Below are 24,146 nucleotides of genomic sequence, written 5' to 3'. Positions count from 1 at the left end.
AAAAAAAAAAAAAACTGAGGGAGGGCCACAATGTCTGGACTACAGAAGAGGAGCGAACTGCTTAAGTCTGGAGATGTCTTCAGGTCCATCCTGCGGAAGCCTTTTTAGCCATATCGAGAAATATGCCTTTATCCTACGACCAGTGAAAACATTGAGGGTTTTGGTTGTTTTTGTTTTTTTGGGGAGGGGGAGAGCTGTAGTTAGTTACATCATGGATTTTACATTTTGAAAATATATTTCTGGCCACCATGTGGAATATGAGCTGGCAAAAGGCAAAAGTGTGCCAATAAATGAAAGATTTCAGTAGAGAGATAGTGATACCCCGGCCTAGAGGAGAAGGGTGAGGTGTTAGTGACTTCCGAAAGGTGAATGGATTCGAGAGATATGTAGGAGGTAAAATTGACAGGCCACCTTCTGTGATATTTATGTGCACCCCATGAGGAAGTGTCAGGGAACACTGGAGGAGGAACATGTGTGTGAACACAGATGCTAAGTTCAGTGTTGGACATGTTGAGTTTGAGATGTCTCGAGACATCACAGGAGACAGCAGACAGACATTGGATTGTAGATGTGGCGTTTGTCAAAGATATAAACTTCTGACTCATCTTGACATTCATAGATCTGGAGACAGATATGATTGCTTAGAGAAAGATAATGAAGCGAGTGGTAGAAGAGAACACTGAGACCAAAATGCCTGGAGGAAATCAAACCCATAATGGCTTAGTAGTGAAAGATGAGCCCACAGAGGATGAAAGAAAGAAAAGCAAAAGGAGCAGAGGGAAACCCAGGGATTCCTGGGTCGCGGGTGGGCAGAGGAGCAAGGGTTCTAGGAAAGTAGCAATGATCAGCTGAGGTGAAAGAAGAAGATTGAGAAATGTGTGTCTTATTGAGCACAGATGGTCAGGAGGGAATTATTTTTGACTTAACAAGAAATTGCTAAGTGATATGTACAGGAAATATGGGCATAACTGGTTCTGTCTGTCATCATGCCTGTTTGAGAGTATTTTACATGTTCATGTCTTGCCTCTGTCTCAAAAAGCTGCTTGAGGAGCAGGCAAGATAGAAAAATCATTGGCCTATTGGTAACCACTAAAAAGAGAGGGAAACTAGGATGGAGTTTGAGCATAGAACAGTCTGAGGTTCTGAGGTATGAATCAGAGAGAAAAGATTGAGCCTGCATGCCAGAGTATTGTACGAGCACAGCCCCACCTGTTTCTCCCACCAGTGGTGCTCCTATGGCCAGGGTAAATACGACAAATGTCACAAAGCCATGATGGTGCTCCTATGGCCAGGGTAAATATGACAAATGTCACAAAGCCATGATGGCTCACCTCTCCCACCTGCTTGTATTGCTGTGCGGGGGAGGGGGGTAGCCTGAAACGTCACAGAGCACATGCTTGAGGACTTCCATAAACTGCAACCTCAATTTCCCTTCCTGCTCCTGCTTCAACACTGAAGTTTGAGCCCCGCCCAGAGTAGGGATGGAGTGGATGTCACTGTCTCAGCATAGGGAACAAGTCGATAAGGCAGAGGTTAGATTGAACTGCTGCGAGCTGCCATTGGGAGGTAAGAGAATAAAGGTGAGCATCTGTGATTATTTGCAGTAGTTTGCCCATGAAGAGGAAGTGAGAGATTAGGGGGCAGCTGGAGAGAGATAAGGCTGAGTAAACATTTATTCATTCAACAACTATCAATCTGTCTTATATGTACCAGGTATTAGGACAGGCACCAGGAAGACATTTTCTGTCCCTCGCGGAAGATATACCATAAGATATGCCATAAAATAAATTCATGTTATAATCTCAAATGCATTTTGCAATCTGATGTATTAAAACAAATGCAACATTTTTCCTCAGATGTAAATACTTACTTGATTTTTAGAAAACGGTCAAGTTTGTGTTTTAAGAAAGAGAAAAATAACACATCAGCCTCTACTGTTTTCTCTCTTGCTCATTTTCTCTTTTCATTCTTTTTGTTTCTCAAATCAGACAGTCTGGCTGTTGTCACTTAGTATTCAAAAATATTTTCCAAAATGGTGTCCTTAAGCCTGTGTTCAAAGCCTATCACAGTGCTATTTGACTGAAAAACATCCTTTAATCTCCTATTATTTTTAGAGCATTGAATATTACCCCATGGAAGTTAGAAATGTGAATAAAAAAAGATTTCCCTAGCTAGATTATAAACTTCCTGATAGCAAAGGTACTGCTGGGCGTGTAGCTATCCAGAATAAAGCCGGAGTACTATAAATGCGACTTTCGTAGGAGTCGCAATTAATGATCCTTGGTTTGTAGAAGAGGAGGGTACAATGAATTCTTAACCAAGGATTCAGGAAGAACCTTGAAGGAGGTGGTATTTAAACTTGGTATTAATTTATGTGTCCATCACATCACTGTTCACAATAGCAAAGACATGGAATCAACCTAGGTTCCCATCAGTGGTGGATGGGATAAAGAAAATGTGGTGTACATGCACCATGGAATGCTTCACAGTCATAAAAAAATAACAAAATCAAGTCCTTTGCGGCAACGTGAATGCAACTGGAGGCCATTGTCCTAAGTGAAGTATCACAGAAACGGTAAACCAAATACGGCATGTTCTCACTTATGAGTGGGAGCTAAACATTGGGTACACATGGACATAAAGATGAGAACAAAAGACACTGGGGACTACTGGATGGGGGGAGGGGCACGGGTTGTACAACTACCTATCGGGGACTATGCTCATTATCTGGGTAACACGATAATTCAGCATCACGCATTATATCTATGTAACAAAACTGCACATGTATGTATCCCTTGAATATAAAATGAAATTTGAAATTATATTTTTTAAAGAAGAAAATCTAAGTTCCTTGAAATAAATATAACTGTGTGTTAAAAGTTGAGTATTTCAGACAGCAGAAAGCTACCAACCGAGGTCTCGGAGGCAGGAAACAACTTCTGGCAGGGGTTGGGGGTGGGGAGGGTTTGATAGTGAGGGAGACACTTTGGTGTGACTAGAGAGGTTATGCCGGAAGTGGTAAACGTATTGATCTCAGATCTTGGAAAGCTGTGCTGAAAAGTTTTTTCTGTAGAGATCTGTTTAAGAGCTGTTAGATGTTTTCAAGCAACGGGAGAAGTATGAGGTTTAAGAAAAAGACTTGAAGCACCTGGAAACCTGGGAAATGATGGAGATTGGAAGCAGGAGTACATTCGATGAGAGGTCATTGCCTAGAGAGGAGGTGGGAGACGGTGGATGAGTTTCTGAACTATGACAATGACCTTGGACATGTCAATGGGAAATAGGGCTTTTTGTGTGCAAGGTGGTCATCATCTAATCATTGGATGTGTGTTGTGGGGACTAAGAGAATGAAGATGATGCCAAGCGTTTTGAACAAGGGAGAGTGGTAGTGCCACTGATTTTAAGGAACGGGGGTGAAAAGCAAATTCAGAAGAGGATGGAGATGAAGATCTAGTCCACAAAAGCATCCAAAAAGATATAATTTAAGCTATAGATGTGACTGAAAATGCTGAGAACCTTGTGGAAGGCCCACGTTTAAGGAAGGCAGAAGAAGAGCCAAAAGAAGAAAATTCAGGGGAGTTTCTTGACATGGGAATTGAGGTTACAGGGAAACTTAGAAAAAGGTGGATTTCAAGGAAGAGTCCTCATGCCGTGATTCGTTTCACTGATATAATCACTAGGTTATGTGTTTTCTCTTTCTCTTCCTTTCCCCACGGAGTGGCCCCACAAAATGGGCTGTACAGCTGTCCGTTCTGTCTCACATCTGGGTCCACACTTCATCTTCGTAACTCTGCCCTTACTCATTAACGAGCAGCCACTGGCCTGGAGCCACCCGCAATCAAGGATTTCCTTCAGAAACTCCTTCTCACTGTTGAGAAAATGGCTTTGTAAAGAAGCTGCTTGTGTCTTTGTTAGAGAGGCACAGAAAGGGAGGAGAGCTGGATGATTTGCTAATTGGGAGTTACTGGGTTTAGATTTAAGATTTTCCTAATTCAAGCTTCAGTTTGTTTCTAGGAGTAATACAGGTTTTATAGAAATAATAACTACCTCCAAGCAAAAGTACTGTTTTGCCCTTCAGTTTTTATATTAGGTAGTCAGTCCTACTCATAAAATAGTCCATTTTATCTCAATGTCTCTATATCAGGTTTTACATGAAAAATTTCTCAATGAATTTTTTATTAGGAGGATAAAATATTTGGCTTCGTTGGAGGAAGTGATATGTTTTCTCCTAAGAACAGGACTTTGTTTTCACCTAAATTTCCAAGAAATTCAAATCCAAATTATAACTTCAACTTCAACTGTGTTGACCAGTATATATGTCATGTATATATATATTAAATTTATATTTCATTAATTTCTTGGAAGATACCTCAAATCCTCAAGGTAAAAAGAAAGTCAGGACATAAATAAATAATCTTACTGTTAACTAAATTCCTTTCCAAACGTTATCTCATTTGACTGTCAAAACAGTCCTACTGAGTAACTGGTATTATTATTTCCACCTGGGAGAGGAGGGCAGCGTCTCCAGGAAGTTAAGGACTTAAAGTTCACTCAGATGAAAACTATGAGTGAGCTTTGGCCTCAGATATTCTGTCTTCAAAGGCAATAGCCATTCCAGCTTTCTTTGCTCTAACTTTTGTAAGCAGCAGGGAGATTTGTAAATGGCATGTGGCTGGCTGGCATATTTCTCATTCTCTTGAGAAATAATCACTGACATGAGATTATTGTTTGAGTGGTTTGCTTCCTGATAGTGAAACATTCCATGCTTGTGTCTCTTTCCTAGGTTTTATAATAATCAAGAAGCACGTGAAAAGGCCTCTTCATCAAGCATTCTTGATTAAGTTATGAAAATGGAATTGAAGTTTATTTTCCCCCTTCACATGGTGAGTAACTATTAATTTAGGTGACAGAATTGGCTTTCCTTTTTCTTATAATATTTAACAAAGAAATGGAAAAGCATCTGTGTAAAGATGGCATGACTTATGAATAATATCTAGATTGTCTTCAGAATGTTTCACAAAAAGTAGAAATATTTCATTTTTTTCGTTCAGTTATGGGTTTTATAAATTCTAGTTAAATATGTTTTACCTGGTTTAGAATTTGAGTCATTTGGACCTATATATGAGTTTTGATTACTAAAATAACATAACTCTTCTACTCATTTTATACACACTTGAAATTCTTTAGTGCATAGCGTTTTGAACAGGAAATTGACATGTGGACTCTGAAAAGTCATGGCCATATACAAGGAGGATTTAGAAATGACCAGATTGCTATGCATGGCATTTCTTTCTCCCAGATGTCTTAGCTTGGAGCATCCACCCTTTTTGACCTGGGCACTGAATGTCTTTAATTAGAAATCTTATTAGAACTGGAGTCATCCCAAGTGAGTAAAATCAGCTTTTGAAAAAAGGTCCACAATACTGAGATTTTTTTTCCCCAGAGTATTTGTGCCTAAAAAATGTAAAATTATTTGAAATGGACAGTTTACCCTTCTTTGTCCACCCTTAAAATTATTTGTTATTTTCACTCTTCATTGTGTTCTAGTTTTCTTCATATGTTTATACATTCTAATGCGTACTTAAAAGAAAAGCCCTCTGTGTGTAGCTGTGAACATTGTAAAATTTCATTTATGCCAATGAATTAAGATAGTGGAGATATCTGAATTTATGGGAAGGCTGAATTATAGATAACTCTTAAACAAATGTGGCTTCTATTACCTTTAACTACATACACTAACTTCAACAAAACATTATAAAGTAGAAGTCCCTAAGGCGACCTGTTATAATAAATCATATGAACATTTTGTTATTAGCATATAGATTGAATGTATGCAGGAACTTGTGAAGTGCCTGAGGTTCCTTGAAAATTGTTTATTCGGTGTCTAAAAAGTGTACATAAGACTGAAAATAAATGTTTAAAACACCGTATATTATCCACCTATAAATAAAGTATTTACAAAGCAAAGGTAAACATCCACTCAGCTCATGAACAAATTATCAGATTTTAAATTTACTGAAGCCCCAAATTAATGAGATATTACCATGTGTGCATAAATGACTTAAAGAATAAAATTTGCTGATCCTTCTCTCATATGGGTATTTGTGCTAATGAACCAGGATCCTATTTACACTATTAGTCCCCAAAGTAATTGCTTATTTGAAGAAGTTCTGTCTTATGGGTTTTCATTTAATTAAATCTATTTGCATTTTATGCACACATTTCCAATTCTCAAGCCCTATGTTTTATAAGCCAGATTCAAATACATTCATGTAATAATATCTCTCATTAAGGCTGTAATCTTTCATTTTTAAAGGAACATTCAGAATAGCTATATGCATAAAACACTTATTAATAAAATCCTATCAATATTTTAGAAAAGTCAATCCATTAAATGTTATTTTTTAGTCTAAATTTTCCCATTTGTAATGGTGATTACTATACTGAACAGACTTCCAGTCTCTAATGTTTCAGTTAATTTATTCAGTGATTTTTTTGTTTGATTTTGCATGTCAGTTTTTAACTTCTAATATGCATTTAGAATTACAAGCACCCTTTTCAAGGTACGTGCATATTCAATTGATCTTGCCTATTCAATTGGAGCAAAAATATGGAGCAAAACTTTTGCAATTTTAATACTGAGGAACAGAGTACAATAATTCAGAAAGTTAGAGAGGTTTTAAATGGCATAGTTTTCAGGTAGTTGTCAAATATTTGACCAAGAAGTTGGGAATTAAAATATATAAGTGATAAAAATTGCAAACGTCTTCATTAGATCCAAACTATGGAAATCTTTCATTGCTTCCTTACCTTGGAAACTTGAAAAAGATACTGGAATTAGGAGGTAGAAGAAACAGAAGGACAGGCCAGAAGCAGGGCAGGGCCTGGAAGCTCGTCAGGGTCCAGGCCGTGGAGTACAGCAAGGCCAGGCATTGGGACAGGCACCCAGGGGCACGATTTGGAAAACAGGTTTAAAGTCTAGTTTTGAAATCATGCCTTACTAAGCTATCTTTAGGTGGTTATTCCATGCTCATCAAGTTCAGTCTTTAGGTGTATTAGAGTGCATCTAGGTCTATTTCTCTTTGCAAAGAAGATGTAAAATGCAAAATCTGAATACATTTAGGTTCAAAAATTCCAGCCTAGTATTATGTCTGAATCAATAAAGAGTAAAGTATCCAAGATAAAAAAAGAAAGAAAGAAAGAAATTATATTCTAAAATCAGGATAAGCACGACACATTTTATTCTTTTTACAGAACAATATTGGACAATAATGTGCTTTTGTTCTCATCTTAACATGGGATTACACCATAACTATAAAAAGAAAAACAATTTTTGATACCCTAAAAAACTCATATGTCTTATAATAAAATAAGCAAATTTCATTCAGTTAAATGTTATTGATTCATTTAAGCAATGATCTATGTAAAGTATAATACCAATATTCTCCTAAGAAGATATCATTTTCACTGAAATCGCCCTAAGGAAGCATTACTTCTCATTTGGAGAAAGTAGGGATAAAACACATGTATTATCATTTGTATAAATTTTTAATACTGAATAAAATATTAGTATTTAGCTTAATATTGATTCCCAACATAATATTCCTCCATAATGGCATGCTAATTGGTTAGAATTAAATCAGACAGATTCAAGAATGCTGAGAATAGAACATCTAGCACTTGTAATTTTTTTTCATTAGTTTACAGAATTCCAGTTAAAATGGAATTAATCTGTCAGATAAAAGGCTATGGAACAATATAAGTTCTGTGCCGTGTGTCATGTGCACTGCCTTTCCGTGTCCCACTGCTCTATACCCACCGTAAGATATACAAGAGAAGGAGTAGAACAAGGGAAAAGAGGGCAGATGAAATTCACATGAAATTCACATGTGAATGTCAACCTCAAAAATGTAACTATGTTCAAGAGTGAGACAGTCTACATGCATTATAGCTCTGTAACTTACTATCTGTGAGATCTCAGGCATTTTACATAAGTCTCTGGAGGCCGCAATTTCCTCATTAGCAATACTAATCTAATGATAGCAGCCTCCTAGAGTCCTGGAGGAGGTAAGACAGAGGTTCTCAATAGGAGGAGATTTTGCCTGCCAGGAGACATTTGGTAATGACTGGAGATAATTTTGGCTGTAACGATTGGGGGGAGTTAGTGTACTGCTGGTATCCAGGAAGGCCACGTATGCTTGCCAAGCATCCCTATGTGCACAGGACAGCCCCCAACAACAAAGAGTCATCTGGCCCAATAAAATCAATGGTATCAAGGTTGAGAAACCCTGGAGTGATGTGAAGTAATATATGCAATGAGCACAATGCCTGTTACACAGTACGCCCTCAAAAGTATTAGTAGAATTATGTTGTTATTGTTGTCATTTGAGAAGGAACTCTGTATCACCCAAATGGCATCAGTGCTGAAGAAATAACTAATTTCTGAGAAATTAAATGGTGGCCCATGAACTTTGGTATAATCATATCCATGGGCTTCTCAGAAATTGGAAGAAATAGAAAAAGACAAATAAAAAGTAACTTACAGTACCAAATGACCATTAACTTTTTAACTTCTGCTGTTAGTGATGCACCAGGAGTCCCTGATGATCATGTTTACTTTATAAAATAAGCTTATATTTGGACAAATATCTCAGAAATATGGTCTGATTAATATAAGATCCTGATTAATTGCTTATATGATACATGAATATTATCAATTTCAAAACCAGTTGAATGCATCAAAATAGTTTTGACTTGATGCTAAACTCTTTTAAGGGGGAAAAGTCTTGCTTAACGCAAGAGTTTTGAGGTCAGACATGAGTTTGCATTTTAGCTGTTCAACCTTCAAGCTGTATGACCTTGGATAATTTACCTAATTTCTCCGCACTCAGCTTCTTCATCTGTTTAATGGGCATAAATTTACCTCGCAGGGTTCTTGAGAGAATTGAGACACAAAGCATTTGGCATATATGAGAAGTGAGTAAATGAAAACAGTTATTATGTTCATCCTCTTTATTGTTTTGACTTTGAAGTAATTCCGGGGACCTTGCATTGCCTTGGAGTTCTAATCATAGCCTTCTCTTCTCATTGAAAGAATGATAACTGTGATGTTAGGTACTTCTAACTGACAAAGAAACTCAAATTACATTCATTACCTCGATAAACAAAAATCTTAGACTCACTTCAAAAAAATTCATTTCTGAAGAAAAAAGAAAACTTACATGGTAAACATGGAATTTCTCAGTAAGGATATTTTCAAGGAAATGGCAGATTTCCAAACTTAAAGAATGAATAATGTACACATCTTTCTAGCATATTTTAATATAGTTGATAATCCACTTTTTAATTAGCCACCTAATTATAAATCATTAGAAATTTCCCTAGGTGAATGTAGTAACCTACTTCAGAGAGGGAAGTGGCTCTTTGAATGGGCACTCCTACTGTGAAATTTGACACTTTTTCAAATCCCAATTTGTTCTAAACTTAAACAGCTCGGGAAAGATGGGAAAGAGCTCTGTTTCAAAACCTAATCATCACTACTGCCAGGAAGGTTGAGTATAAGGCTAAATTCTAAATTTACCTTTCATCAATGTTTAGATTTCTCCTTTTGCTTTATTCCCCAAGAAAACCCCACTTTGTGTGTGTGTTCCCATCGTTCAGATGTTCTAAGTTTGAAAATAAAAACATTTACAATTAATCCAAACTCTGAGTCCCTTCATTTATCTTGGTGGTATGCTTTCTGCTTCGCTGCTCATGTTTCCCCAACTCCCAACTCTCAATTACTAAAGGACTCATAGGTACCGAACAAGAGCATCTCAGTGTCATAATAGACACTTGTTTAATTCCACAATGAAGACAATGTTAAGGGGGGACATTTTTAATCTATTCCTTAGCATGCGATGCTTGAAGTTCCCAAAGTTTAATCATTTTTTAAATTGTATGTTCATAACCTTAGTCAAAAATGTGTTCAACTTACCAATTGGTGCTGTGGACATTTATTGATCTTTGTATTGAATTCTCTTTTCCAGCCAGTTTTAGCTTTGTGTAGTTACAACTTTAATATATTGCATTTAATTTTAAACTATCACCCCTCATTAATGTCTTGCTCATATTCATTAAGCTAATGCAAAGAGGAGAGTTGAACTGTTAGTTTTAATGAATTTAACTGATCACTTTGCTTCCACCCTTGCCTCCTACACTCTATTTTCAATAAAGTATAAATTATATCATTTTGCTCCTTGACCTCAAATCCTCTTGGCTCCCGGTTTCACGCAGAGTCAGCCAGCAGTGACCTCTCTGACCTCACTTCTTTCCAGTTCCTCCCTCTCCCATTCTACTCTACTCCAGCCACTCTGCCAGAACACATAGTATGTTTCCACCCCAGGACCTTTGCACTTGCTGTTTCCTCTGTCTGGGACACTTTTCTTCAGTCACACATCCACAACTTGCTCTCTCGCCTCCTTGAAGTCTGTTCAAATCTCACCTTCTCAATAAGATCTTCACTAACTACCCTTCTAAAAATGCTGTCTCTTCCCAGACTTCCTAGTTCCCTTTCCTGATTTATTTCTCATCGTGATACTTGCCAACTTCTGATAAATGATGTAATTTCCTCATTGTTACAGTCTTTCTCCCTCCTCTAAAACCTAAGCTGCGTGCAGGCAACGATGGTTGTTGACTTTCGCTGGTGTATCTCAACCATGTACTCCAGTGTCTGGTATTGGTAAAGTTGAATTGAAGTCGAATTGCACCCTTTTCCACCTCATTTCTTTTCTCTCAGAGCCTTAATTTGCCATTCATCAATATAGTGCTTGTATATTCTGGTGCTCTGCCTTTATTATAGTTTGTTTAGGAAAACTGTGATTCCCTTACCCACATCTAGATTTATGAAATGGAAGGCATGGTTTCATTGTATTTTCTTTTGACCATTGATAAACTTTAACTAGGTAAGTTTGCATTTTAGCCATATCCCTTTCCTTATTATTTTTCCTATTGGGCAAGGACACTGTCGTTACGAAAATGGTAAATTTACTGGGATAAATTAGATTACTGATCAAAACACTCCGGGGTAAATCCTGAGGCAAAAGGAGGTAGATACAGATGAAAATGGCAAGCTCCATAAATAATTAAATGAAAAAACAAGTGAGGATTAGTTTCCTTTGAACCTAGGTACATTTTTCCTAGCACACGTGTTCCTAGTATAAATATTAGATACCTACCTACCGATGACAAGAAAGACACAAATATAATTCATGACCAAAGATTAGTCACTGTTTATTATTGCTGGTGACACATGATACATAGGGGGAGATTTGGCAGTGTTTCAGACATCTCCAGCCAGCCATTTATCATTTCATAGAAAAAGAGGAGATATTTCTATATGAATGGCCTCTATAAAAGGAAGCGAGTGGAGGAACGTCTGATACGTTTCATCATTGCTTATCAAAGGAACATTGACAATGTTAAAAATGTGCTGAGTGGATTACAGGTTTTGTACAAATAGATCTTCAAAATAAAAAGACTCTATTTAAAAAAGAAGAAGTAGAAGAAGAAAGGAACTATGTTCTACGTTGCTCAGCTCTCTTTTGTGCCCTTGAATGGCATTTCTGGATGGGAGCTGAGAAACAAAAGCTTGATTTATCTCTAGAGCCAGTAACATTTTGAGCAGCTTGATAGCCTTGGGACCCTGCTGACTCACAGCCATGCTGCTGCCCGAGCACGGGTTTACACTGCAGATCATTTTGATGCAATATGCGGAGACCCAACACACCCACTCTCACTCCCAACTTAGCATTTATTCTCTATCTCAGTCTATAATGGAGACTAAAGCAAAGCCCAAAGAAGGTGAATAACTTCCACTTGATTGAGAAATTCAAACCCGTGTTCCCTTTGTTGCTACTATGTCTATGCAAGTGGAGACATAAAGCCCTTTGGGAGAAGACCTTAAGTATGGGGTTGAAGATGTGAACAGCCAGGAACTTTGTCTTAGAAATGGTGGGAATAAGTCACTGAAAAGTTGTTTTAACATGTCCAATAACTTCTGTGATGCTTTGCAGAATTCTGAAGACACTATTAAAAATTAAATAAAAAGCCTCAGCCCGGTTTTGTGTATGCTTCAATAGACAAAAAGATATATTTAATGCAGAGGGTGTTGAATCTGAATTAGTACAAATATTATTAATTTAATGTTCATACTGCATTTTATGGTTTATAAACTGCTTAGCAATAATTTTATACATTTTTCCTCACAGCAGCACTGTAAAATATATCAGCATTTTATTTTCTCATTTTATAGATGAGGCAACCTTTAATAAGTGATCTATTTCTTTCCTGTGCATACTGGTTAACGGGTAAATTATTAATTTATGTCTACATGAACTTCATCATGCAGAGTATTTATTTTAGTGTGAGTTGGTATTTATTTTACCCGCAAAGCATTACAGTTTCCAATTATATATGCGTGTTTTAAAGGCAGTAAAGGAGCCACCGGTAGTTAATGCAACATTAAGTCAGAGATTTTAAATCCACAGTAAATTCTGAGTTAGGGTATTTAAATCAGCCATTCCTTTTTCACCCCCTTGGTTCATGTGGGTGAGAAATGATCCTTCTATAAAATGGTCACGTGCCACCTGGGGATTGGGACAGAAATGATGTCTTGAGATTTACAGAATTTATAATATTAATGGCAAAATAAAGAACCAAGTGTTTATAATTACATTTGGTGAGAGCAAAGTAAACAAATCTTATCATTTGCCTCTGCCTGTGGAATAGCTTGTGATTGTGAGGCATCATTTTTGGTCTCTTTCTTCTTTCATTTTCTGCCTTCATTTCTTCCTTTAGTTTTCATTTTTTTGAGACAGAGTCCTGTGCTGTCACCCAGGCCATAGTGCAGTGGCGCAGTCTCAGCTCACTGCAACTTCCACTTCCTGGGTTCAAGCCATTCTTCTGCCTCAGCCTCCTGAGTAGCTAGGACCTCAGGTGCACACCACCACACTTGGCTTGTATTTTTAGTAGAGATGGGGTTTCACCATATTGGCCAGGCTGGTCTCGAACTCCTGGCCTCATGATCCACCTCAGCTTCCCAAAATGCTGGGATTACAGGCATGAGCCACCATGCCCGGCCTGTTTTCTTTATTAATTTTTGCATCAGTAAAATAGTTGTCTGAGCTGCTTGTATGAAGGAACATAACTAACCATACATAAGTGGCATGTTAAGATTTCATTAAAAGGGCAACACCCCCTAAAGCTGTCGTTGGCATTATTTCTCCAAACTGCATTATATTATATTGAGCTGTAAGTAAAATTGCTTCTTTCAAAGTGTATAGTACTTAAAGACCAAGATTCTCAAAATGCTCCCTGAGCACTGACTCAGCTAATACCCTTCTAATATCATTCTACTACTCTAATCCTACAATTTAGAGAGGAAAAAGCACCAGAAGTTTCATTTTATTCTAAGTCAAATTTTGTTTAATTAGAAATGTGCCTTCTTTCCATGATATTTATAATATATAATTCTCCTTCATTTATAGATCTCAAGACTCTTAAATTTAGCCAATGAAGCTAAGATTTTAAAAAATTTATTGCAAGGAATCCCTGCCCTAATTCCACATTCAAAAGTTTCTGATAAAGCCTAAAGACTGGCTTGTTAGCTGAGCTGTCAAAGGCAGATGATTTAAAACACATTTTATGTGTTAGATATTAAACTCTTTCTAAATCCAGAAATTCTCTTTCAAATTTAAAATGTATTTTTGAAACCAAGAAGTATTTACACATCCAGAACATGCTCTGATATGAATTTAAAGGAAATATTTTTATTATAAAACATTTTGTACATAGTGAAATGTAAAACTCATTACATTAGATCTACCAATAAGACAACATATTATCAAGTAATATTTTTAAATGTGTGATTTCCTATTGGGTCTACCGGACAATATCTGCTTAATCGGGACATAGAGGTTTTAAAAACTGAATCTTTAACACAAGGGGCATTACTGCAGAGGAATGTCACTGAAATATTCATTTCTGACTTCTTGTGTAGAGACTGACTGTAAACGGAACAAGATGGGCCTGTATTTCAGTGTATAGTTTCCTAACTCAATGTTAGATACACTTGACCTTTGAATGGGCATTGTGGATTATTTTTATATAATGAAGGCTTTTACTATATGTATATAAATAGGGAGATTTCAGCCATCTTACTCTCCACAATAAAAATAGAAAAGAATACATACATATATATATAGTCAAAAGAAGCATTTCAGATATTTGAGCACAAATTAAATATATGAAGTACATAAATTTTATCCTTTTAAAAAAAACTTTCCAGCTGATAAAATATCCTGATGAAATGTTGTTACTGCTTTCCTTACGTGCCACCGTTGCAATATCTAGTACCCCTGGGCTTTTCCTAGTCCAAGACTTTTTCGATGACATTTATCATTCCCATTTACATTTATGTGACCCATATTGCAGTTTCTAAATTGGATATATCATTTTCCCCTGAGAATTTCATGTCCTTACCTAGCCTTACAGGAGAACTATGATTTTATATCACTTTCTAGGGCAACAATGAACTGACTGGGCAGAAAACCAGATAAGGCTCCTCCCTTCCACTTTCTCATTTTCCAGCATCCTCTTATAGATCATGAGGTGCAAGTGAGCATCCCGTTATTGTCAATGTTGGACTGGGCTTGATTCCCAGGTTCTCAGTTTTGTAATCTCAGAGCCTATTATTACAGCGTTTCTGTTTTCATTGATTGTCATCTTTGTATATTATTCTGTTAGCTTTTGCCAAAATGAAACATTTTTAAGAGATGCTTATATGGAAACACTAAAAAATCATTTTGTTCATGCTAAGTGAAAACACTGTATTCCTTTTCAGAGATAATTTATATATATTGAGGTATTCATGATTTTTCAGATCGGCACACGGAGTATGTTATTTAAACTCCATCTTGCTTCCATATAAAGTCAGCACAGCACTTCATCAATTATTGCCAGTTTTTCCATGCAAGCTAACAAGTAGCATTTTAGCTTAAAATTTCAGCATTTAGTCTACACATCACTTAAAAACTCTAATGAGTGAATGTGCTTATCCATTAGAAATTTTTTTTATTTGCTAGTGCAAGTACAGAAAAGGGAGATTCAAAAGGGCAAGTGCAGGCAGTGTCTTTCCAGCAACTGATAGGATAAGAAGATTCTGGGCCAGGAATACAAGACTCTGGACCATGTAGCAAATGTGTCCCTGGTGAGAGAAAAATGCATTAGGTTGTCATGGCCTAAAAACACCAGGCATTTACACTTCCAACGAATTCCCCTGGTTATTTCTGAACCCAGACTTTCTTGGTAACCAGTTCATTGATTATGACTCTCCTTCCCATATACTTGGATTTATATCTGTAGCTACACCTTTAGGGAAAAATATAGAAATCAGTCAGTATAGCTCATTAGCTTGACGGATATATTTTATTGTAAATTGGTATATTGGCATGCTGCTATAAGAAAGCATTCTAATTAATGTGGTTGTTATTAGTGAGGTCATTTTAAGATCATATAGCTCTCAACCACATGTACAGAGGTAGAAATTCCATTTCTGGAACAAGAGACAACATTTGCTTATAAAAAATATAGTCATCTCCATACATGCCATCAAGATGCCTCTCTACCCCCCGGAAAAGAGAACTAATGTTTATAAGAGATTACAGTCAGTTTACCAATATCCTCAGAGAAATAAAATCTCTTGGCCGGGCGCGGTGGCTCAAGCCTGTAATCCCAGCACTTTGGGAGGCCGAGGCGGGTGGATCACGAGGTCAAGAGATCGAGACCATCCTGGTCAACATGGTGAAACCCCGTCTCTACCAAAAATACAAAAAATAAGCTGGGCATGGTGGTGCGTGCCTGTAATCCCAGCTACTCAGGAGGCTGGGGCAGGAGAATTGCCTGAACCCAGGAGGCGGAGGTTGCGGTGAGCCAAGATCGCGCCATTGCACTCCAGCCTGCGTAACAAGAGCGAAACTCCGTCTCAAAAAAAAAAAAAAAAAAAAAACCTCCTCAAAAAAAAAAAAAAAAAAAAAAAAAAATCTCTTCTGCTGGTTCATTCAACCAGTAAATAATTAGAGGTGACATTAAAACTCAGTTCTGACAGATGTCCTTTCAACTAAACGTGTGTCTTCGCCTAGAATCAACTACTAACAACATGCCCTGACTAGGAGAAACAGATGAGAGTCCTTTGGCTGCTAGAGAACAAATACTGATCCTATTGGTTACTTCTTCTAAAAGAGTCTAAACCCAAATCCCATACCTAAGAGATGAGTGTTCTGTACAAGCCTCCCAATCTCCGTGGATGTGTGGAAAAATCTTGTCTAATCATTTAGCTAAGTATATTTTTTGGAGTCTGATTTTAAAATGAAGGGCAACACAAAGATATTTTGTTCATAGTAAACTTAAGCATTCCTTGTATTCTCCTTATCTTGGAATTTGAAAAGCAAAAGAAACTATAGTAATTTTATGAGTCAGATTCATAGTTGTCTTTCGTGTCTATTCATATCTCTTGATTTAGTTGGGGTGTGTCATTAGTCATGAACCCGGTTTCCATTATTACATTTTGTCAATTGAAAGATTTGTCAAAACAAAATCAGTTTTGTTTCCAAGTATATATTTATATTATTTACATAAAGCTAATTTAAAAACAGTTTTAAATATGTTTATTTGAAACTGCTGGAAAGAGGGGTGACAACACTCTTAACTGATTTTAAACTTAGTGATGCACAGGTAAAATATTTTAGATTTGGACCACACACATTAGGTATTAGAAGTATTCAACTTCATGTTATGAAGATAGAAAATTCTGATGATTAATTTTTTTATCCTAAAGATTAACAGACACCCAATGGCATTGATTCAGTCATTTCAATTTAATTTAATAAGGTCATTCTTCCATCTTCAGGTAAACTATTTTGCCTAAACTAGCTTAAACATTAGAACCTTTACTTTGAGAAAAGATCATCATCAAAGATAAAATTTTGTCAGCTACATCAGGAGCTCATGTCAGTGGTTCGTGTCCTTCCTCACTTTGAAGAAATTCTTCCTAACATATAACTCAAGTCAGCCCCAAAATGGCCCATATGTTCTCATCTGCAAGTAACGTAGTACTAAATTACTTTGCTTATTCTTGATTTTTCATCCTTGTAATGCTTGGTTTGAATCCATGTTCTTTTCCCATTATCCCAGGCCTCCAGGTTTCTTTTAGCCTAGCGTTGCTTCATGGGCCCTCTGTGTTACTGATGACCTTATCTCATACGTCTGTGTTGCTTCTTTTGAATATGAAACTCAAGAGTGTTGCCCTCCTCATTTTAGTTCTGATATTTCTATGATGTAATTCCTAAATTACTTTTTTCAGAATTCTTTCAGAAATGATGTACTAATTAAAATTTAAAAAAAAAAAAAAAAAAGGCTGCCTCAGAGAAGGCTCAAATAGAGTTTATGCTAAAAATTTTAAAGAAGAAGATGGACAATTTTCTCTCTTGGATGCTGTTCTGAATGCAGACAGAAAGATAAACTAAATGACCCCCTGATGATCTACTAGCTCTGTGATTTTGTAATAATCTCAGCTTGTGACATCTCATTTTCTCTAAACACTAAAATCTTATCTGCCCTGAGACATGAGAGTGTTTAACAGATGAGAAACTTTTAATAGAGGAAAGATTCTGTTTGTTTTCTCAGAAGTAATTTTCTTAACAATTGCTTACCTTTATATTTGAGGCAGCCCATATTGAATCCTTAAATCCAGAGAAAATCATAAACAAAAAATTAATGCATACTATATAATGATATGCAATCGTTCCTTGGCTTTGGCCTTTATTGCCTGGCATTAGAAATATTGACTTCTATAGTCATGGTTTAAGGATTCATGAGTGCCATTTTTTTCAACCTAAAATCATTCTTGCTTTCGATGCTGCAGTTGTTTCTATATAAAAGGGAAGTTTTGTTAGCATCAGGGGATACTTTGCCTACAAGTGAGGCTAACTTCCAAGCAGGGTTGCCATAGAACAAATTGCATTTGACAAGGCTGTCTGGTGAAGATTAAGCAGTAGTTAGATTAAGCCGTTCTTGAGCTTGCCATTTAATCCATCACTACTGGTATTGTGTACTAAGCCGATGATCATACTTAGAAGCACAACAATTAGATTATTAGTTTTTCTTTTTTAAAAAATATACTTTAGTTTCTGGGATACATGTGCAGAACATGCTGATTACATAGGTATACACGTGCCGTGGTGGTTTGCTACACCCATCAAACCGTCATCTACAGTAGGTATTTCTCCTAATGCTATCCCTCCCCTAGCCCCCTACCCCTCAACAGGCTCCTTTGTGTGATGTTTCCCTCCCTGTGTCCAGTGTTCTCATTGTTCAACTCCCATTTATGAATGAGAACATGTGGTGTTTGGTTTTCTGTTCCTGTGTTACTTTGCTGATAATGATTGTTTCCAGCTTCATCCATGTCCCTGCAAATGACATGAACTCATCCTTTTTATGGCTGCATAGTATTCCATGGTGTGTATGTGCCACATTTTCTTTATCCAGGCTATCATTGATAGGCATTTGGGTTGGTTCCAAATCTTTGCTATTGTGAACAGTGGTCTAATAAACATACATGTGCATGTGTCTTTATAATAGAATGCTTTATAATCCTTTGGCTGTCTACCCAGTAATGGCATTGCTGGATCAAAAGGTATTTTGGTTCTAGATCCTTGAGGAATCACCACACTGTCTTCCACAATGGTTGAACTAATTTATACTCCCACCAACAGTGTAAAAGTGCTCCTGTTTCGCCATATCCTCTCCAAAACCTGTTGTTTGCTGACTTTTTAATGATCACCATTCTAACTGGTGTGGGATGGTATCTCATTGCGGTTTTGATTTGCATTTATCTAATGACCAGTGATGATGAGCTTTTTTAAATAAGTTTATTGGCTGCATAAATGTCTTCTTTTGAGAAGTGTCTGTTCATATCCTTTGCCCACTTTTTGATGGGGTTGTTTGTTTTTTTCATGTAAATTGGTTTAAGTTCCTTGTAGATTCTGGATATTAGCCCTTTGTCAGATGGATAGATTGAAAAAATTTTCTCCCATTCTGTAGTTTACCTGTTCACTTTGATGATAGTTTCTTTTGCTGTGCAGAAGCTCTTTAGTTTAATTAGATCCCATTTGTCAATTTTGGCTGTTGTTGTCATTGTCTTTGGTGTTTTAATCATGAAGTCTTTGCCCGTGCCTATGTCCTGAATGGTATTGCATAGGTTTTCCTCTAGGTTTTTATGGTTTTAGGTTTTACATTTAAGTCTTTAATACATCTTGAGTTAATTTTTGTACAAGGTGTAAGGAAGGGGTCCAGTTTCAGTTTTCTGCATATAGCTAGCCAGTTTTCCCAACAGCATTTATTAAATAGGAAATCCTTTCCCCATTGCTTGTTTTTGTCAGGTTTGTCAAAGATCAGATGGTTGTAGATGTGTGGCATTATCTCTGAGGCCTTTGTTCTGTTCCAGTGGTCTATATTATCTCTTTTGGTACCAGTACCATGCTGTTTTGGGTACCATAGCCTTGTAGGGTAGTTTGAAGTCAGGTAGCATGATGCTTTCAGCTTTGTTCCAGGGTTTTTTTTTTTTTAATTGTAAATCTGTTTAAGTTCCTTGTAGATTCTGGATATTAGCCCTTTGTCAGATGGATAGATTGCAAGAATTTTCTCCCATTCTGTAGGTTGTCTGTTCAGTTTGCTGATAGTTTCTTTTAGGATTACCTTGGCTGTAAAGGTTATTTTTCAGCTATTTTGGAACCAGTAGAAAATTTTAGAAATAATTTCTACAAATATAAAGTGAAAAAATAGACCTCTCATATATCAGATGGATAATATACTTAACTCAAATTCAGGTGTAATGTTATTATCAAATGATAATGATGATGATAAGAGTGTTCCATAAAAACTAGCCACCCTGAGCTAATCTGTGGCAAAGCTTTATATGTATTATTTTCATTGAATCATCACAAAAGTTCTCTGAAGTTTTACCAAAATAAAAATGGTGAGTTATGCATATATTCTGGGACATTTTTTCTGATACTGACTTTAACTCTCCATGAATATTTTTACAAGGAGTTGTTTAGCATTCAGTTGATTATTTTTTGTTATTTGTTCCAACTGCAATTTAGATGATATAGAATGAACACAGAAAACCATAGCATTAATCTTGAACTGTAAAAGCCCTATTTGTATTGTGACACAAATATAAACATAAAGCAAGCAGAAAAAAAGCTATGTAAGCTCTTTTCTGAGCACGGTATTATTAAAAAGTATTTAACTTGTAGGTGGTTTGGTAACTTTTCTATTGTGCTTACTATAAATGCAAAAATAATTATGCTACTGTCCAAAATGATTCCAAAGTTTCATAGTGAACTATTTTTATCAAAAATTTATTAGTTCATCAGGCAAATGTGAAGCATTGAACTTAATACAATTACCAAGATCCATGAAATACAGAATTAATATTCAATACAGATCTGAATTATGTGGATCAGTAAATATTTGATCTAAGGAACTAAAAAGGAAAATGCATGTTATCATTAATATTCCTGTCTCTTGAATAAATACATGACTTATGAGTGGAATAATGAGTTTATATACCTGAAGAAAGTAGGATTTAGTTATGCTGAATATAAGCTGTGACTACCACTCAAATCACTGAAGCCCCACTGTATTCAAAATGAGGAAGCATTTTTAATATAAGAAAATTGCAATAGACTTGTAACCACCAACGACCTATGTTATTATTATTATTATTATTATTATTATAGCATTGACAGAAAGGTTGCTATTTATTGTTACAGGCAAACAATCAGTGATCACTATGACATTTTGCTAAATGACAACAAGCTTCCTCCATAGCATTGGATGATGCCCTGGCCAGATATAGTTGGAGAGTACACTGGAAATACAGTCTTTAAGTGATGATTTTACCCACTTGGCCTTCTATGTGTCAATCAAACAGTTGGCCCCATTTGCCAGTTCTTTCCTTGCTGACATCAGAGCTGAAATGGGTTGATGTTTGAAGTTTTGTAGTCTTCTCCTGGGTGTCCACCTGAGAATGGGGGAAGGGATTATAAGCCTTATATTCCATTATCATCCAAGGTATTATTATTCTATTTTTTAAATACTAAAAGTATAGCCTAAAAGTGATCCAAAAAGCTAAGTCATATTATGATGCAATAAATGCCTAGTAAACAACTCTAGAACTGAAGACTCTCAAGATTGAAGGGGACCTCAAAGGTTATAAATGATGATCCTAAACTCTTCTGTCAACTGAAGTGATACTAAAACATACAGGCAATAGGAATCTCTTGACCTCCCAAATTCAGGCAGTTCTGATTGATAGAAAATCCTAATTGAGCTGTAATCTGTCTCTTTATAAATTTCCCTTACTGGTCCCAGATGTAACCTTTGGGGCTAATGAACTGTTGTCTTCCTCTTTGATGCTATGACAAGCTCCTTTCCAACGCTTCACTATTTCTTCTGTTTTCCTTCCTTTAGCACCCTACTCACTTTCCTCTGAACATACTCTGATTTTTAATGTTTTGCAAACCCAGGGTATTGCAAAAACAGGATAAAACACAATTAGCAACAGCTCATTCTAAGCACTGTTTTTCTCCTAACACCGAAGTTGCTTTTGTGGCTTCTATATCAGAATGACATCTGAAATTCCTACGTGCTTCTCAAATATCTAAGCCAAGTTATATGTGCTCCACCCTGTATCTGCATAGTTGGGTTTGGGTTTTCTGTTTGTTTGGACCTCCATAGGAGACCTCACGTCTATTTCCATTAATGTTACCTCATTAAATTCATTCCATCTCAACTTCAATTTTATTTTCATTTGGAATGTAGATTGTATTCTAATTCTGTTATCTCACTTATTCACTAAATGTAATCGTAACTTTGCATCATCTGTAAATTTAACTAGCATACTTATACTTTCTATTTATTCAAACTTTTACAATATTGACAGTAACAAGAACAGGGGCATCAGCATTAGAAATGTCCCTCTAGACTGCCATCCATTGCCATCCTCTAGCTGTAACCGTTCAACAAGGTGCCAACACCCCTGATGTCCCACTCATATTTTTTCATTTTAGCCACAAGCATGACATGTGATGCCTTGACAAATATCCTGTAGAAATCCAGATAAACTAATAACTGCCACTGGTTAACCAAGTAAACCTTTCAGGGAAAAGAGATGATGTTCATCTACAAGATCTGTTCCTTAGTGACTCATTTGGTGTCTGGCTGTCAGTCTCACCATGGTTGATTTGAGGCTCGCTGATACGTAGGTTTTGAGAAACTATTTTCCTCCCCATGTTGAAAATCAGATCCACATTCAACAATCCTTTGCTTGTGTATACCTCTCCTGCTTTCTGCAGCTCCTAGCAAGGGCTCGGTAGGTTTCATTGATAGGAGGGGCCTCAGCTTACTCATTGTCCCTAGCACCCAGCCTTGTGTCTACAACATAAGAGGTACTGCTATTTTTAAGAATTAAAACACTCAAAACTTGTTATTTTAGTACTCAATCTCCTGTTTAAAAACATTGAACTAGGAATTATATATGTCTGGAAACAAAATTCATTTACACACTACATTTGAATTTTGAATTGAACAAAGGAATACTCCTACACCTGACCAGCTGCCACGCCCACTTACCATCCTTCCAAGTCATCTCCCTGCGGTTTTAAATGACATTCTTTGGGTTCCCAGAAAGATCATTTATCTCTCTCCAGAGACACATTGAGCACCAGTTTTCCTTTAGAGATGCAGATGGAGCTACGTTTGAATTGGTTGGTGGAGAGGCAGGAGAAAAGCATGGGGCACTGGAGAAAACAAGGGGAAGGTGGAGCAGGGTTTGGGGAAGTGGAGTCAGCGGGGAAGTTTCCAATTCAGTCCCTCTGTCCTCCTAGGACTGCAATCCCTCTGCTCCCTTCCTTCCTCCCAGGGCTAAATTCTCCAAGGACCAGACCCCTTTTCCACTAGCGTAATGGAGCTTCTCCCTTCATCAGCCTCCTTAAGATAACTTCAGCCAGGACAGGGACATTTTGGGTGGAAGAACTTCTGAACACAAGTAAAAGGGCAATGATGACTAAATCTCACATTTCAATAAAATTCTGGTAATTTATTTGGATTAATCAAAATAACTATAGAAACACCAGCATTGTTTCTTTGCCCTGGGGTTGCAGTCATTTCTAAGGAATGAAAAGGTGGATACACACGGACACAGCTGTCACCCTTGAAGGCATTTAGAATGCAAGATATACTCTTAAGCTCTCTTTATAAATCTTCTCCTCCTTCTCTGCAATAGTAGTCTATCATTTCCCTTCCAAACATCATTCTCTCCTTGACATAAGCAACAAAAAGAAAAAAAATCTTACAGCTCTGTTCTTTTTCTCATCCATCAGGATTGCCATCCTCTCTTAGCTGCAGGTCTGTCTTTTTGGGGAACAATGTGTTCTTTGAACTTAAAAAGCAAACAAAGTTTGAACGCAGTGACTAGCACCTGTAATCCCAGCCACTTTGGAGGCTGAGGCCTCACTTAAACACAGCAGCTGGAGATTGCGGTGAGCTGAGACAGGGCCACTGCACCCCAGCCTGGGCAACAGAATGAGACTGTTAAAAAAAAAAAAAAAGGCAAACAATGAAAAACTTATATGTATTCTGATTTTTTTTCTAATTGGTCTTAGATTATTTGAGAATTTTCCTTTTTACTTGCTATTCTCTTACCCGGACTGCTACTCTTTACCTGGATTTTCACAAGGCCAATGCATGCCATTCAGGCCTCTGACCTAGAGTCAGCGCCTCCTCCAAGAGGGCTCCCTGGCCACGGTGTCCGAAACAACCAGACTGCATCGCTCCCTCAGCCTCACCCTGCTTTACTTTCCCTAAAGCACCATTGTTAACTGGAATTAAAGATGTGCCTTGTTTATTTATAATATTTCTCCTCAAGAACTTTGTCTGCCTCACACCTGCATCCCCAGTGCCTGAGGCAGTGCTGCTGTATAGAAATTTCTCAATAAACATGTGCTCCATGAATGAAACAAAATAGATAGTTTAAAGATTATGTA

The 24,146-nt window shown here is 36.9% G+C and overlaps 1 protein-coding gene across 5 annotated transcripts in view; it reads left to right on the top strand.

Moving 5' to 3' along the window:
• Positions 1–24,146, top strand: part of RHOBTB1 (Rho related BTB domain containing 1) — a 126,832-nt gene that overhangs the window by 9,842 nt on the left and 92,844 nt on the right. For all 5 annotated transcript variants that reach the window (XM_017542298.2, XM_037743379.1, XM_037743373.1 and 2 more), the window contains exon 2: positions 4,784–4,883. The gene's annotated coding sequence lies outside the window, so the exon portion shown is untranslated. The remainder of the gene's footprint in view (positions 1–4,783; positions 4,884–24,146) is intronic.

The sequence above is a fragment of the Cebus imitator genome, unplaced genomic scaffold, assembly GCF_001604975.1.
Source record: "Cebus imitator isolate Cc_AM_T3 unplaced genomic scaffold, Cebus_imitator-1.0 Scaffold142, whole genome shotgun sequence".
NCBI lineage: Eukaryota > Metazoa > Chordata > Mammalia > Primates > Cebidae > Cebus > Cebus imitator.
Note: the sequence above shows the minus strand (reverse complement) of the source record. Positions and strands in the feature narration are given on the sequence as shown.